The sequence below is a fragment of the Zalophus californianus genome, chromosome 10, assembly GCF_009762305.2.
Source record: "Zalophus californianus isolate mZalCal1 chromosome 10, mZalCal1.pri.v2, whole genome shotgun sequence".
NCBI lineage: Eukaryota > Metazoa > Chordata > Mammalia > Carnivora > Otariidae > Zalophus > Zalophus californianus.
This window is the reverse complement of record NC_045604.1, coordinates 51,574,408-51,589,762: the sequence shown is the minus strand read 5'-3', so window position 1 is coordinate 51,589,762 and position 15,355 is coordinate 51,574,408. Positions and strand designations below refer to the sequence as shown.

At 45.1% G+C, this 15,355-nt stretch overlaps 1 protein-coding gene and 1 long non-coding RNA gene across 6 annotated transcripts in view; one reads left to right on the top strand and one right to left on the bottom strand.

Moving 5' to 3' along the window:
• Positions 1 to 15,355, bottom strand: part of TNR (tenascin R) — a 424,235-nt gene that overhangs the window by 329,302 nt on the left and 79,578 nt on the right. The gene's annotated exons all lie outside the window — the stretch shown is intronic.
• LOC113933194 lies at positions 11,068 to 12,167 on the top strand. Its single transcript, XR_003523291.2, has 3 exons — positions 11,068 to 11,139; positions 11,287 to 11,365; positions 11,737 to 12,167. It is a non-coding gene; the product is annotated as an uncharacterized LOC113933194 (long non-coding RNA).

The window sequence follows — 15,355 nt, the reverse complement described above, 5'->3', positions numbered from 1 at the left end:
AAGAGATGGCTACCACAAATTGGGGGATGTGTTAGCAACAAAGTAGTCACATTACTCCACAGGGTCAGTAAACAATTTATGTAAATGTGCAGCAATAGAAATAGACACATTGCCCAACAACATGCCATTCCTCCCTTGACGATATAGATTATTTAGCTTTGAAGTATTTGGTCACGGTTTATTGAGACCCAATCAGTGCCACCTCATCATAATCCTCAAATGCAATCAAGCATGCACTCTCTAATTCTGGTGTCAGGTATATCACACCTTAGTCCAGCCAGATCATGGCTGTGGGCGGAAGGGTCAAGAACATGGTGGTGGTGGACTTATTGGTCCAACAACTGGAAGAGGAAGGAGGACAGACTGTGTGAGAATATATATTATGTAGACCAGTGGTCATTGTTACCATTCCTCTGCACCCCTCACCCTGTTCTACAAAGCTGGGCAGTTCCAACAGAAAGATGACCCTAATGGCAATGTCCTGGCCCTGAGATCTGTCTGCTTTTCCATGTAACCCCTGAAACTAGACTACTCTCCACCATCTCTGTCTTCCCTCACCTGTCATAGGGCAAGGCACATGATAAATACTCAATGCATGCTTGCTAAATACAGGAAATCTTTAGACAAGTAGAAGCCATTTTCTGGTGTTCAAGTGTCCTTGCACATTAGAATTTTTACTGAAATCCAGGAACCACTGAGTAAGTTACACTTCTACTTTCTGTGTCAGATGCCCTATTCATTTACAGAGGAGGGAGAAAGTATGTAAAACCTGTCTGTTCGCTCACTTTATATTTATGAATAAGCTTCTATTCTTTATATGATTTATGTTCTTTTGCTTCTTTCATTGTCTTAGGAATGAGCTATTAGTCAATGGTGAAGTGAAAAAATTAGCAAGTATTTATTGAGTGCTAAATGGGTGTAAAGTTCTGTGTTAAGTACAATTGAATGGTTTTTTAAAAATTACAATTCCAGCTGAGAAGGTTAAAGAGATACAAATGAAGTAATTTGAAAACAATAATAAAATGGCATGTGTTTTTAAATGAGCATAAAATTTGTCTAATTTATGTACTGTTTACTTTGAAACCTATTTTAATCAACATATAATAAAACACATATATGCAGAAAACAATTAAAAACAGGTCAACACCAAGAAAATGAAACATAAAGATAATTGTGCTCCCAATTTGGAAACACGTGGTTGCTGCCACCAGCACAAAGGCAGGCTTTTAAGATTCCCAGCAGCCAAGGCAAAAATGGAAAGGGAGCATTATGAGGTCTAGAATCTGCATGATCACTTAAGTGGAAACATTCTCGAGCCAAGAGAAGCAAACATTTTCCTTGTACTAAATTCTAAGAGGAATTTATAATGTGGATCATTGTCTTAGGAACATTGAACAACATAATGGACATATCTTCCACAACAGTTTTTAGAGAAATTGTAGAAATGTTCCTCATTTGGCTGATTCTTAAAATGGCCTTCCATAAAAGTCATGGGCATGATAATCAACACAACTCAGTGAAGATATTTCCGCAGGGAATGAAGTTAATGTGGTCCAGGAATATAGCTTTCTGAACAACCCAAGAGTTAGGGAGAGAACTTAATAAACAGTAAGCAATAAATAATTGACATATGCGTTGGTCTAACTTAAAATTTATCAGTTATTTCAGCTAAGTTTTTATCTGGAACTAAAAAGCAGTTCCTTTACTGCTGAATACTGGCAAATACTAGAATGCTGAATGAAGAGAGAGTTGTATGCTTTAGATATCAGATCTGTAGACACGACAAAGCTGATAATTTTGTTACCTAAGTTAAGAAGCCTGACCATTATTCTTGCCTGGACTAGAGGCCACAAGAAGGGCTTTGGACAGGGTCAAATTTTTCCTAATTCCTGGGTGCCAAGGCAAGAAAGTGAATTTTGGTAGTATATTAAATTGTGAATATGTTGGAGGCAGCGAGGTAAAATAAAGGTATTCTCGTCGAGTACAATTACACGATCTAAGACTCGCCTACGGCTTCCCTCTCCTGCCTCATAACTCAGGTCTCTTTGTAGACCCCACAGCCACTAAAGAGGCTCCATCTGACTCAGGTAGTTATTTTGGCAAAATGTTACTCAAGACAGACAGCTGGCTTTGCATGTGGGTTTGACGGCACTGACTCGGTCACTTTTAATGAGAAAGAAAACACATAAATAGTGCTAGTGTTATGTGTAGGCAGAGCACCAAGCTGCCAAGACAGCATAATGTGCTAGGGGAACAGGTGCAGAGCCAGGTAAAGTTCTTGTTGCAAGTAACTTTTCCAAGCACAAGCACTCATTATAAAGCCTCCAGCTCCACCATGAGAGACTCACTTTTGGGGCTTCTCATGTTTAAGAGGTTGTGATTGAGATAGAAGGGAGAGACAGTGGAATCTTAATCCTTGACCAAACACTGATAGAACCAGTATATAGATAGATATAACCTGGCCCGGGGATCACAAGCTGACTATCTTGCAGGACAAATTCAGCCTGCAGATATGTTTGTGTGGCTTGAACAGTGGTTTGAAAAATGGAATTTTTCACATAAAATTCACATTTTTTAGTTTTCTTAAAATAAATTGGAAGTTCTGGCAACACCAGGTTCACACTACCTATGGCAGCAATCAGCTGGAGCAAAATAGTCTCCACCCTATAGTCATAGCAGGTTTTACCCACTTTGTTTCAGTCCCCACCACTCCCTCTTGTCTGCTGCCAGGTCTGTTTCACCCATTTATATGACCTGATTTTTCCTGGGTTCTTTTGAGTTTTTAATCCCTCAGGATTTAATACCCCCAATTTATGTCCCAAAGAGGGGAAGGGATTTGCTCAAGTTTGGACATCTGGTTAGTGTCTGAGCCAGGGATGACCCCATCTTCCCCAGCTCCCTGTTCTCCCCATTGAAGATCTAAGCCCTTAGCAGGCAGGATGGGATGGGTACCAGTGGAGGTCAGCCCCTGATCAGGGAAGAGGAGTCAGGAAATCACCAAAGATGAGCTTTGCTCAGTTCACACTGTTTTGCCCCAGGCTGGCTCTGCCTGCAATAATATTTTTACAGCATCCTCCAGAAAAATCAATTTGTTTAAAATAGCAACTGATTTTGCCCTGGATGAAAATGTTTGGCATATGCAAAAAAGGGAGTATTGTGTTTTCTTTAAAGCTCTTCCTAACCTATGAACAAGTGCAATTGTTCACCGCACATATAAAAAAAAATCACTCAAGTGTATTTTCTTGGGAGAGAGACAGATTTAAAATTTAGGAATGTAGGTTTTTATCTAATTCTGTAAGAGCCTTTCTTTCAGTCACATAATGCCTTTCTTTGTTATAATATTCAAAAATATGCTTGTCACTATTTTGTGTTAAAAAAAAAGTTCATGGTCTAAAGCTCTCTTTTAGGAGAAAGAAGCAAAGTAAAGGAAGAGGGAGACGTTGGAGTAAATGGTTTTGCCTAGATGAAAAAAAAAATCACAGGCAGAACATTTCCAAGTTGCTAAACACCAGAAGGAGATAACAGACAATGTATGAGATGCCAATTATGATGGTAACAATAATGAAAATGGTCCTAAAGCAGTCCTGACTGTGCTTTGGAAAGCCTCAGGTCCTAGGCAGACAGGAGTCCTCCTCTGAAGCTCAGGGGTTCTTGGCAGTGAGACCTTCCTTACCTGGAAGCTCTGTGATCCCAAGTGTGTAGGTCAGGAATAAGGAGCCCTGGGGTAGCCCCCAAGAGAAAGTACCAGTCACATCAGTCCTTTTCTTCTATGCCAATAAGCTGGATATTTTCCAAGGCAGAACCCCTGGTTTTCCAATCTTTTCCACTTCTGTCCCTGGCAGACCCCCTCCCCAACTGTGTACAGTGCAGATGGCATGAGTAGTCAGCTTCTGCTCACCTGGTTCCCCCTTTCAGAATGCCCTTCCCCTCCACCTTTAGCCAAAATCCCAGCAAGTTCTCTTTTCCATGAGTCCATCTCTGATCCCTGGTGCTCTCCACCCACTGGAATTATATTTAACTTTCCCTCCTGCTAGTTGTTGCTTGTAATTCCTTCCTTGCACTGATTTTGTTCTGCTTGGTTTTACTCTCACTGTCTCTCACTGGATGGTGAGTTCCCTGAGACCTGGAACAGTGACTTAGCTACGTTTGTACCTTCCCATTTTCAGAGTTTTTGTCTATAGTAAGCCCTCAATAGATATTTAATGAATATAGGGCTCCTTTTGTTAAAGAAATTAGCTGCTTTGCTGGGCAAGGAGTGATACCAGCGAGGCAAGAATTAAGTCAGTCATAGGAACACAGTCTCGGGTCACTCAGTCAGTTTCCCACAACCCAAAGGGACCCTCTCACCCACACACCAGCCCCTCACTCCACCATCACATGGCAGCAGATGGCTTGGCATCCTAAGAAGACAGAGATGGCCCAATTTCAGTTCCCACCATTGCAAATTGTCCCCCTTTCTTTCTCCATCTCTGAGAAGGGAGTGCTCCTCTTTTTGATGGCTTACTCCTCAGTCCTGTCTCCCCAACACCCATCAGCTGCTCCTTCTCCCACTTGCCTATTCAACTCTCCCTGCCCAGTGGTCCTTCTCCTTATGGTGCCAGTGAAGTCAGTCTTGGTCCACAGCAAAGCAATCCTCCCCTTCCTTAAAGCCACCATCTTCTGGGCTCCTCTGCCCACCTGTGGAACCTGTGCCACCCTTGGTTCTCCCATCTCAGTAGACATGTTATCATCTACCCAGTCACTTGGCCAAAAACCTCAGGTTCATCCTTGTTTCTCCCTTTCCTTTACTCCCGGTGCAAGTCCCATGCATGGCCATCCTTGTCAGCTCTGCTTGACACCTCGTCACCTTTCTCCTCCTCATCTGCCTGGAACAGTGCAGTGGCAGCTACTCTTACCCCATGACCAACATCCCGTCCCATCACTGAGGGATGGTAAAACATGCTTGGGCCATGTTCCTCCCAGCTGGATGCCCTCCCATGGTTCCTGGTGACCCCAAGACAAACCCAGGCTCCCCCTAGTCAGGCCCCCCTACCCTCCTGTGCACTCCCTTCCCTCCGGCTTTCCCTTGAGTGCGCCCATCACCTCTTCGTCTCCAGGCTTTTTCTTTGCCGTTCCTTCTACCCCAGAAGCTTTCTCATGCTTTCCCTCTGCCTTCAGGTCAGCTTAATCCAGATTATGTTTCTATTAACTATTTCTTAAAGTTTGGTATCAGAATGAGAATATAGTCAGTGGTACTGTAATAGCATTGCGTGGTGACAGATGGTAGCTACACTTGCGGGGAGCACAGTATGACATATAGAGTTGTCAAATCACCATGTTGTACACCTGAAACTGATATAATGTTGTGTGTCAACTAGACTTCAACTACAAAGAAAAAGAAAAAAATAAAGATTGATATCAAAATGAAAGCACAAAATTTTAAAAGTCCCTAGGGTTCTGTTGATCTCAGCTTGAGAAGCACTGTTTTGAAGGATTTCTGCTTGCTTGTATGTCTTGCTCTATTTTTTTTATAATCTTAACACATGCTAATTGAGGAAATCATAAAATCTGGATTATTGAGTTGGCCCCCTCATAAGGGAGTACTTTGATGGGACTGCAGGGTCTGTGTTTGTATTATTGTTTACAATAACCTTGGCAACAAGTTGGGCTGGATTAATGGACAGAGGATAATAAGAAACGAACAGTGGGGACAACACAGCAACTACCTCCCCACCTTATTACCAACCCTCCCCCACCTCATACCTGTCCTCCCCCATCTCATTACTAACCCTCCCCCACCTCATTGCTGCCCTTTCCATCTTATTACTAACCCCTCCCTCATCTCATTACTAACCTTCCTCCACCTCATTACTAACCCCTCCCCTACCTCATTACTAACCCCTCCCTTATCTCATTACTAACACTCCTCACCTCATTACTAACCTCTCATGTACCTCATTACTAACCCCCCTCACCTCATTACTGACCCCTCCCCTACCTCATTACTAACCCCTCCCTTATCTCATTACTAACACTCCTCACCTCATTACTAACCTCTCATGTACCTCATTACTAACCCCCCTCACCTCATTACTGACCCCTCCCCTACCTCATTACTAACCTCTCCCTCATCTCATTACTAACCCCTCCTCACCACATTACTAACCCCTCTCCTACCTCACTACTAACCCCTCCCTCATCTCATTACTAACCCTCTCCCCCCTTTACAACTCCTCTTCCAGCACCACATTCACAAGGACTGGGGCTAGGCTCTTGGAAGCAAGAGTTGTTGGAACAGAGCCTTGCTCAGGCAGAGGGCTCAGCATATTCTCTGAGGGGTAGGGTTACCTTGGGCTGAAGGAAGAAATGGGTGGCAAACCTGGAGGGTCAAACCCAGAGAGGAACATAGAGGCTTTTTGCCCTAAGCTGAATGAATGAATGCATGAATGAATGATGTGAAGGAGGGAAATTCAGGCACATTGGAGATTTCTTAAAAATAATATAATAATATTAGGACTATGTTTTAATAAAATTGAAAAAAACACATAAAATGGATAAACTTTAAAATATATAAAATATAGTATTTCTAACAGGTATTGAAAAGGTAATTAACTCTTTCCAAAGAATATTAGGCCTGGTCAGTTAGACAGTTACATTCTGGTAAGTATTCAACCAACAGATAAACTTTACCTCATATAAGTTGTTCCAGAAAATATAAAAAGAAAAATGCCTACTCATTTCATGAGGCTACTATTACCATAAGCCTAGACCTGGATAAGGATAAGGCAATAACAAAAATCACAGGATCATTTCATTTCTGTGCATGGAAATAAAAATTCTAGATAAAATATTAACTCACTGAAATAATATTGAATTGAAACAATTAAAAGATTACAGTCAAGAAAGATTAATGCCAGGAAAGAAAGGGTAGTTTAACAGCCGAAATTTATTCTAACACTATATTCACATAGAGATTATATTATTATTTTACTATATTCAGAAAAGGTGTTTAATGAAGTACAAACCTATCTAGAAATAACTTTCAAAAACTAAGAATAGAACTTTCTTAATCTGATAAAGGCGATATTCTAAAAATCCAGAGGAAACCTCATACCTTTAAACTAATAGATTAAAAAACATGAGAATATAATTGCCACTTTGAGTTGGCAATACATATTTTTTAAAATAAGATTTAAAAAGCACAAACAACAGAGTAAAAAATTAATAACTTTAAATACCACAAAATGAAAGATTTCTATTCAATGGTGACCACATAGACAAAATTCACAAAGTTAATAGATAGGTCATAAACTTGGAGGTGACATCTCAACGTATTAACAAAACAGTAAGAAATTAATATCTATGATATAAAAGGATCCTACAAATCAACAAGAAAGGAAACCTAATAGAAAAGTGGGCAAAAGTTATGGGTAGAAAATTCATAGCAGAGAAAAGCAAACTGGCTAACAAATATTTGAAGAGATGGTCAACTCATTTGTTCATTGGAAAAAATGCCAATTAAAACAATGTATAGGGACGCCTGGGTGGCTCAGTCGGTTAAGCTTCTGCCTTCAGCTCATGCCGTGATGCCGGAGCCCTGGGATCCAGCCCCACATCGGGCTCCCTGCTCCCTCTCTCCTCTCTCTCTCAAATAAATAAATAAAATCTTAAAACAAAAAAACAATGTATAATATGTTACACCTATCCAAGTGGCAAACATGTTAAAGCCAGATACTATCAAGGCTTGGTGAGAGACTGAGAAGAGGAAACCAACATAGTCTCGTTGGAGCACAGTGACTCTGGAGAACAATCTTATTAAAGTTTTCTATGCACAGCTCCTATTTTATAACCAGCAGTCCCATGCCCAAAGACACGCTCTAGAGAAACTTTGACACAAATGGCTGAGGAGATTTGTGCAGCTTTATTTGGGGCAGCTGGAAATGGGAGGCAATCTAGGTGTGCTCAGTCTAAGAAAGTAGCCGATGAAAATGCAGCCAATCCATGTACAGCGCGACACTATGCAGTTAGACGAATATTCAGAAATTCGCTCAGCAGCATGAGTCATTCATAAAAACATGGCAACAAATGAAAAAGGTCAGAAACAGGATGAAGTATATTGCTCAACATCATTTAAATAAATTAAAGCCAGACCACAAAACGATACTATACATTTTACAAACAAAACAACAGATGTCCAAGGACACATACCACACACACTCAAGTGGGGGCTTATAGGGATGGGAGGGGCCCGGGGAAGCAGAGGAACGAAAGAGACGAATAAAATGGAGCAATCCAAGAAAGGGACTTCGTCCTGACAAATTATGATAGTTTGCCATGATTTCAATAATGTAATTAATTCAGCTTTTTGTAGCTTAGGTTTACAGGAGAAAAAAGAAACAAGCGGGGGACACACTGGGTTATTTTATAATGCATACAGATATCTTAAAGTCAAAAGGATCGGCAGTGTTACTCAGTAACCAGGTAATACTTGATATTCACTTTGTAAGCAGACATTTGTTCTGAGCAAAACAACAGCAAATCATATGAAATTGATGTGATTCATTTGAAGGTGAGTTTTTAAATGTTTTAATTTAATTTATAAATTTACTTTAATTTTATAATTAATGTAAGATTTCCAAGTGTTGAGAATGTATACTTAGTTTTATGTTTACCTAAGTTTAAATTCAAGCACCATTATAATAAAAGTTATTTGACATTAGAGTCCTTGAGAATATTTTTCTCTACAAGAGAGTATTTTTCTCTTTACTCTACTATGGGAACCCATTTGAGGGTTATGACTGTTCGCCACCTTAAGAGACTTGAGTCTTATCTTAAGGTATAATGGTTTGGTGCCCCAACACATCTAGATATTCTTTTTGCTCTTCCCCTAACTATTTTAGAGCATTTCTGTGAATTCCCCCAAATCCTCCTTGCTTATTGCCTTTCATGGCCCTGAGGCCCCCAACTCCCCTTTGGTGTGTACATATAAGAGATGTTTTAAAATGAGACTTTTCAAGAGCAAGATGCTGGTTTTAGCTACAGAAAGCCCTAGCTGTTTGGAAAGCCTCTCAGAGTGGATTTGCCACGGATAATATAAAGAATGCATGAATGCAGAAAAAGGTGAACCCTACTCTATCTTGGAGAGAAGGGGATTAAGTGGCCTACATAAACCAGATCAGAATGCTGTGCTCTGATGCTGACTTCAGGGGTCACTGTGCTCTCTCCTATCTAGTCTCTCTATGGGGACCACAAGCTTCCAGTCACAGCAGTGAGGATACATCCTCTATGTGTCACAAGGTTTTGAAAAAGTGGACTATATCCCTCCTCCACATTGAGTGCCTCTGTCAAAGTTCTTGCCTCTTCTGGGAATGCTAGTTCCTTCCTCCTGTCCAGCCTCCATCTGACCCTTTTAAGATTGATTTCAGTAAATCTCTTCCACCATTTCCATCAGACTAATTCTTCTTCCACTGAGTGGATGTGATCTCTCCTTCTGCCTCTGTGTTGATGCTGACAACTGACGTGGGGTTATGGTGCACTGGGATTGTCAGTTATAAGACCCTGCGGCACAAGGTGCTGGCTTGCCTACTGCTCAGTCCATTCTTGGCATAGTACCTGATAGGCAACCTGTGCCCCATGAATGTACTATGAGGTAGGTCAGAAGCACAATGCTCTATCTTCTAGACCTGCCCTATTATAGCTCTGCTCCTTTCAGAAAATTAATTCCTTATTTGGCCTCCATAATTTTTATTAACTCACCCTATGTCCAACCCCAGGACAAAAAAATATATATTTCCTTTAATTTTCCCAAAAAGCCTCTAGGGCAGGTATATTATCCCATTTTGCAAATAAACTGAGGCTCAGAGAGGCTATAAAACTGTTGCCTGGACAATAAGAGATAAGAGCTGGGATTCAAATTCAGATCGGCCTGATTCTTAATTCCTTTCTCTCGCCTCCGCGTTGGGCTGCCCTCAAAATAGAACGAGCGGATGAGTAGAGGAAATCCTCATTATCACACTTCCTCTCAAGGAGGATGGGACGTGCGTGCACACGTGCTTTGGAAACTGTGAAGAATTATTTGCAATTTAACTATTATCATGAGTATTGTTGCTGCTTCTCTCACCACTGTTAGCAAAGAGCCAGCTGTGACCTTACATGAGTGAACTGCTCCAGTCATTCGCCGAGCGGGGGCAGCTCAGGCATTCCACCTCACCAGTGCCCTCGCCAATGAGGGTAAAGGAGCGGGGAGGGCTAGGAGATATTTGTCACCCTTTGGCTCTGAGCTGTCATTAAAAAGCACTATGAGGAAGCTCATTAGAGCTCACTGGGGAAATGGTATGGGGTGCCTGCTCAGGGCTGCTGTGTGGGGGGGGGTTGCAATTTTTGTTCAAGCCCCAAGGATCAAGGGTGCTGGAATCCAGCCAGTGGTCTGTTCACTAAGCCATGTGTCCTGTGCAGGATGGTGACCTCCCAGGGAAAGAAAGAATCACCCTAAAGCATTGAGCCATCAGTCTATCTGCCCAGACAGGGCATGTTTTTAAAAATCTGTCCTTGTAGGGGGAAGGAGGAGGAGTGTTAGGCTGTGTATGTATGTGTGTGTGTCTCTGTGTGTGTGTGTATCTTTTTCTAATTTGTCCTAGGCCTCCAGCAGCTTGCCAAGCCTTATGCCAGCCCTACACCAACCCTGATGAACCACACAGACCAGCGATGACCTCGCCTACATGGTGGGACAGGCAGGAGACTCTCTGCCAGCTAATGGTAGCCATCAGCTGTCAGATAAAAATATTTTTCAGCTCCTGCTGGCTGGAGCTTGGGCCTAGAAAAATCTCCTAGCTCCATTAGCTCAGCCACTTGAGAGCCCAGCTCCAGGTTAGAGTTAAGTCCTAAAATCAGAGCCACTGGTTGGGACCCTGTATTCACTGAGGGGCTCTGCTCAGGCATATACCTGAATGGGCTCTGAGCTGACTCACTCCACTGCCTGCCCTCCTTCCTGTCCTAATTAGCCCAGGCTGGGGGTGGCAGTATCACTGGAGGAGGTGTGACTCATCCCCGTACCGTACCAGCTTATCAGAGCAGAGCTGTTGGTCATGTCAGCCTTCGGCTGGAGCTGGCAGAGGCAAGGAGTCGAAGACCCATGAGCAGGAGGCGTTTGCAGGTGGAGAGGTATGTGGCTGTATCTGTGTAAGCCTGAAGTGTGTGCGTGGTGCGAGCATGTGGTTGTGTGTAAAAGGATGTGAAGTGGTTACATATTAATATGATTGTAGGTGAGAATATATTTGTGGTTGTTCATTTGTTGTATGTTTGTTGTAGGCAGCTGTGTGTGCTGAGTGCGCGATGAGACAGAGAGACAGAACATGTGAGGAAGGAGGGAAAGAAGGGGATGCAGAAGGTAAGGAGGTGCAGAGAAGGAAGAAGAGAAGATGCAGGTGGAAGGGATGGGGTGATTAGGGGAGAAGAGACTGTCTTTTAGGGGTGGCTCATTCTCAGAAGCAAAGGGCTGGAACATTCTTTCCCAGATGAACATTCTGAGGTCCTTACTAAGATCCCAAGTTAATGAGGGGTTGGAGGGAAGCAAAAGCTACAGTCAAGCAACGGCCTCCCCTCAGGTGCCCCAGCATCATGTGGATCATTGACACTCAAAGACTGGGCCACAAGCCCCCAGGGCTCAGAGGTCCCAGCTCTTGGGGTCTGGCTTTCATCCGATGCCCCTGCACCTCCAGGTTTGGAGCCAAGGCTGCTACACTCTTCCTCCCCAAACAGGTCAAGAGCCCCTCAGGTGGATGGACCCAGCTCCCAACAGCCCCTCCAGGCCCAGGGTCTCAGCCGTCATGGGGTCGGGGCCAGCACAGTGCAGCAGGGAGACGCTGCTTCCCTCTGCCCGACAACAGAGGAGAACTGAGGCGCAGAGCAGTTAAGCAGGTTTCCCAGAAGCCCTTCGCTCCTCCATTGTCCCTGAGTACATGGAGGGGTAGAGGGTTTGGATCTCAGGTTCTTAGTAGGGAAACCAGCCCTGGGGTTGGTGAGTCTGCTCTGTGTGCTCTGTGTGGAATGCCAGGAGGCCCAGGGAACCTGTGCTGAGGACAAAGTAGAGCCCCATCCCTGTCCACCCCACCTGTGGTGCACCTGCTGAATCAGGCGCTGCCAGCACCTGGCCGGGAGCAGGATGTTCGTGTGGGGAAGTGCTGAACAACTTGTGGAACCTTCTGCCAAATAAACATGACCTTCTCAAGGACTGTCGGTGCCTGGAACTTTTTCAGAGCCAATGCCCTTCCTTTTCCTCCTCCTTCACTGGTTTACTTCATTCAAACCCTGCTTAGATCAGGCTGACTTTCTGCTAAACACATTTCCACTGATTCCTTGAAAGCAGAAGCTCACGAATAGGGGAACCCTCTTTTCTCCAAAATCAGTGTGAGGAGACAGAATTTCTCCTTCACTTTCCTGCCAATCCTCGGAGACCATTTCAGGAAACAGCCCAGACTGGAGGGAGAGAGAGGGAAGACACCCAGCGAGTCTAACGCACTGACCATACACGAGATGCTGCGCTGCTGGCTTCAGGAAGTTTTTCCAGGCGTGCTGGAGCTGAGCACAACCAGAGGAAGCTGGTAATGTTCCGTGAGGGATTCTCAACCTGCTTGCATGCTGGGAGAGGGGGAGAAAATGGTAGGGGGGGTCGAAGCCATCTCTGCCTCTGCCCTCCTCCCATTCCACTTTCAAAGATGCCAAGTACTGCCCCAGAAGTCCCAGCCTGTCAGAAGACCAATCCCCTGGGTCCGGCCGCAGCTGGGCAGAGCTGGTTAGAATCTGAGGTCAACCACTCATACTGGGGGAGCCAGACTGGCCAAGGAATGTGGCTTCCCTCTGAAGCCCAGGGCTGTGGCTCATCCAGATGGATGGAAGGGGCTAGGAGCCAGGGACAGAAGAGTGGGTCAGAACCCTACTGCAACAGATCCTCCCCAACTCACTGTGGATGGTAGGTAAGACCAAGGGCTCTGCCAAGGATGAATGAATCCACCAGGGAAAAATGCTTTGGAGACCCTGTGTGCCAGTGAGGAGAGGGAAACCAGGATGAGACCCTCTTCCAGGAGAGGCACTCAGGTGCTCAGGCAGACTGCCCCACAGGTCCCACTGCATTCCCATTCATTCATGTTTGACTCACCAACACCTCCCTCTCCATCCCCAGGCTGATTCCTCCAAGAAAGCCAGTTGAGATCGGGAGGCTTCCGAATGTCAAGCCCTGCTTCTTCCATCTCCCTGTCCATCACGTGGGAGTTGTCCTTACCCTGCCTCTCTCATGGTAGTCACGTGAGGGCCGAAGGAGCTGAGCTATCATGAAATGGACATGCTTGTGGGGAAGGGATTCTGTTTATCAGAAAGACCCAGATGCCACAGTGCAGAGGTTCAGACCACTGGGTAATAACTCCAGGAGGTGGCCAATGGGGGTTTGGCTAGAAAAAAATAAGCTGGACTTATACATAGAATCTTTTGGTAGCTTTTTTCCCCTTCATTATAACTCTTAATTTCTCTTTCACCAAGTTTCTCTGAATTTAATATTGGAGGGGGACCTGGGGTCCCTTCCTACTGAAAGAGGATGCTAGAAAATTGGTGAGTCCTGACCTGCATGCTCTGTGTGTGCAGGAGACCTGGCTTCTCCTCCTGACACCAATTCTAACCACCTGAGTGACTGTGAACCAGCCTTGTCTCCTCTCTGGACTTGGTTTCCACATCTTTAAAGGTTTTTTAAAGGTATGGAAGCACCTGTGTGAGGCAGCACAACAAATCACTCACGAAGTGTGTAATCGGTTCCTCCAGCTGACCCCATGCCCCCAGCACAGCTCCAGGGGCAGTCCCCAGGGACTTCGATCGCCCTGAGCCCTGTGGGAAGGGCATACCCCCTTTCCCACCAACCAGCCGAGAGAGAATTCTACCAGGGATTGATCCCCTGAAGGTCACGGGTGGGTCATGTGACCTTGAGCAAGTACTTTCCCCTTTCTGTGCTCCTCAGTCTCTGTCGGTGCAACGCTTGCAGACCTCCCAGACCTCCCAGACAAGTGAGGATGGTTATGAAAGCCTTCAAAAGGCATGCACTTTCCACACAGGGCAGATGTCTGTTCATTCAGTATTTATGGGAATCTCAACAATGTCCCGTATTATCACAGACATCAGGAAGGGAATTGGAAGACGGTGAGAAAGAACCCAGAGAACACAGCACCATGGGTTCCTGGGGCTCCTGTGAGGTTACGGGAGGGAAGGGCAGCAGTGGGGTGTTGAGCCCACAGTGAGCTCCCAGAGGTGGAAGGAGGGCACCACCTCCTTGACTGACTCTTTGGAAGCTTCCAGAAGAAAGAGCACCAGTGGTGGGGAAAGGGGAGGAGGCTCCAGATGGTGTAGAACCTGGATGTGAGGGGTGTGCTCTCAGGAATGCATCAATGTCACTCAGCCCACAACTTGTCCACAAGACACTGAGCCATTTCCCTTGGTGGCTGGGACATCTCCGAGTCAGGGTGTGCGTGGACATCTTCACAAAGAGTCCCTGGATTTGGGTGGTACCTCAAAACAGTCAGTGTTCTTTCCTTCCATTCTTTAGCCACATGGTCATTCCTCCCACTCGTACTTCCTGCATTCCTGCCCGCCGCCACCAGGCTTCATAGAGGGGAGCAGGGAAGCAGCCAGCCATAGGGATGGCGGTCCGCACATGTGACCTGGTGAGGCCATCCTCCTAGAGGCACCAGGCATGCAGGTGAAGGAGCACCTCGGGCTTCCAGCCCCAGCTGACATCACACGGGACAGAAATGAGCCATTCTTCCCATCCCTGTGTGAATTCCTGAGCATTGGACTCGTGAGAAATAATAAAGTAGTACCTGTTTTAAGCAACCAAATTTTGGTGTAACAGGTAATGAAAGAGGTGCTCAGAGCAGTGGGGGGGGGGGCAGGGCATTGGAGGAACATTTTATTTCGGGGACATCAGGAAGTCTTCACTGACAAAGGGGACTTGGGTCAGGCCTGGAGACAAGAGAAGGGTTCCAAGGCCTTCTCTTCACCCTGCTTCCCACTGCATGGCCAGTGCCGCCCAGAGAGAGGCCTCCCTCCGTCTGACAGCAGAGCCCATAAAGCAAATGTCTTCCCATAGCAAGGGATTTTGCTGCAAATCCCTAATCAATGAGGAAAAATTTAAGGAGATTAAGGTAGCTGTTGCGCTGGACATGTCTCCCCTTCCCTCCCCCTGCTGGACCTTTCTTTCCTCTGACTTTACTTTTCTCTCTCTTCCCTCCCCTCTATATCTATGGGTCCTCTCTCCCTCCCTCGCTCATCCCTCTCCTCTTGCCTCCAGGCACCTCTCCCTGTTCAGTGCCTCTTTGCCCACAGTTCTTTCTCCTGCTTC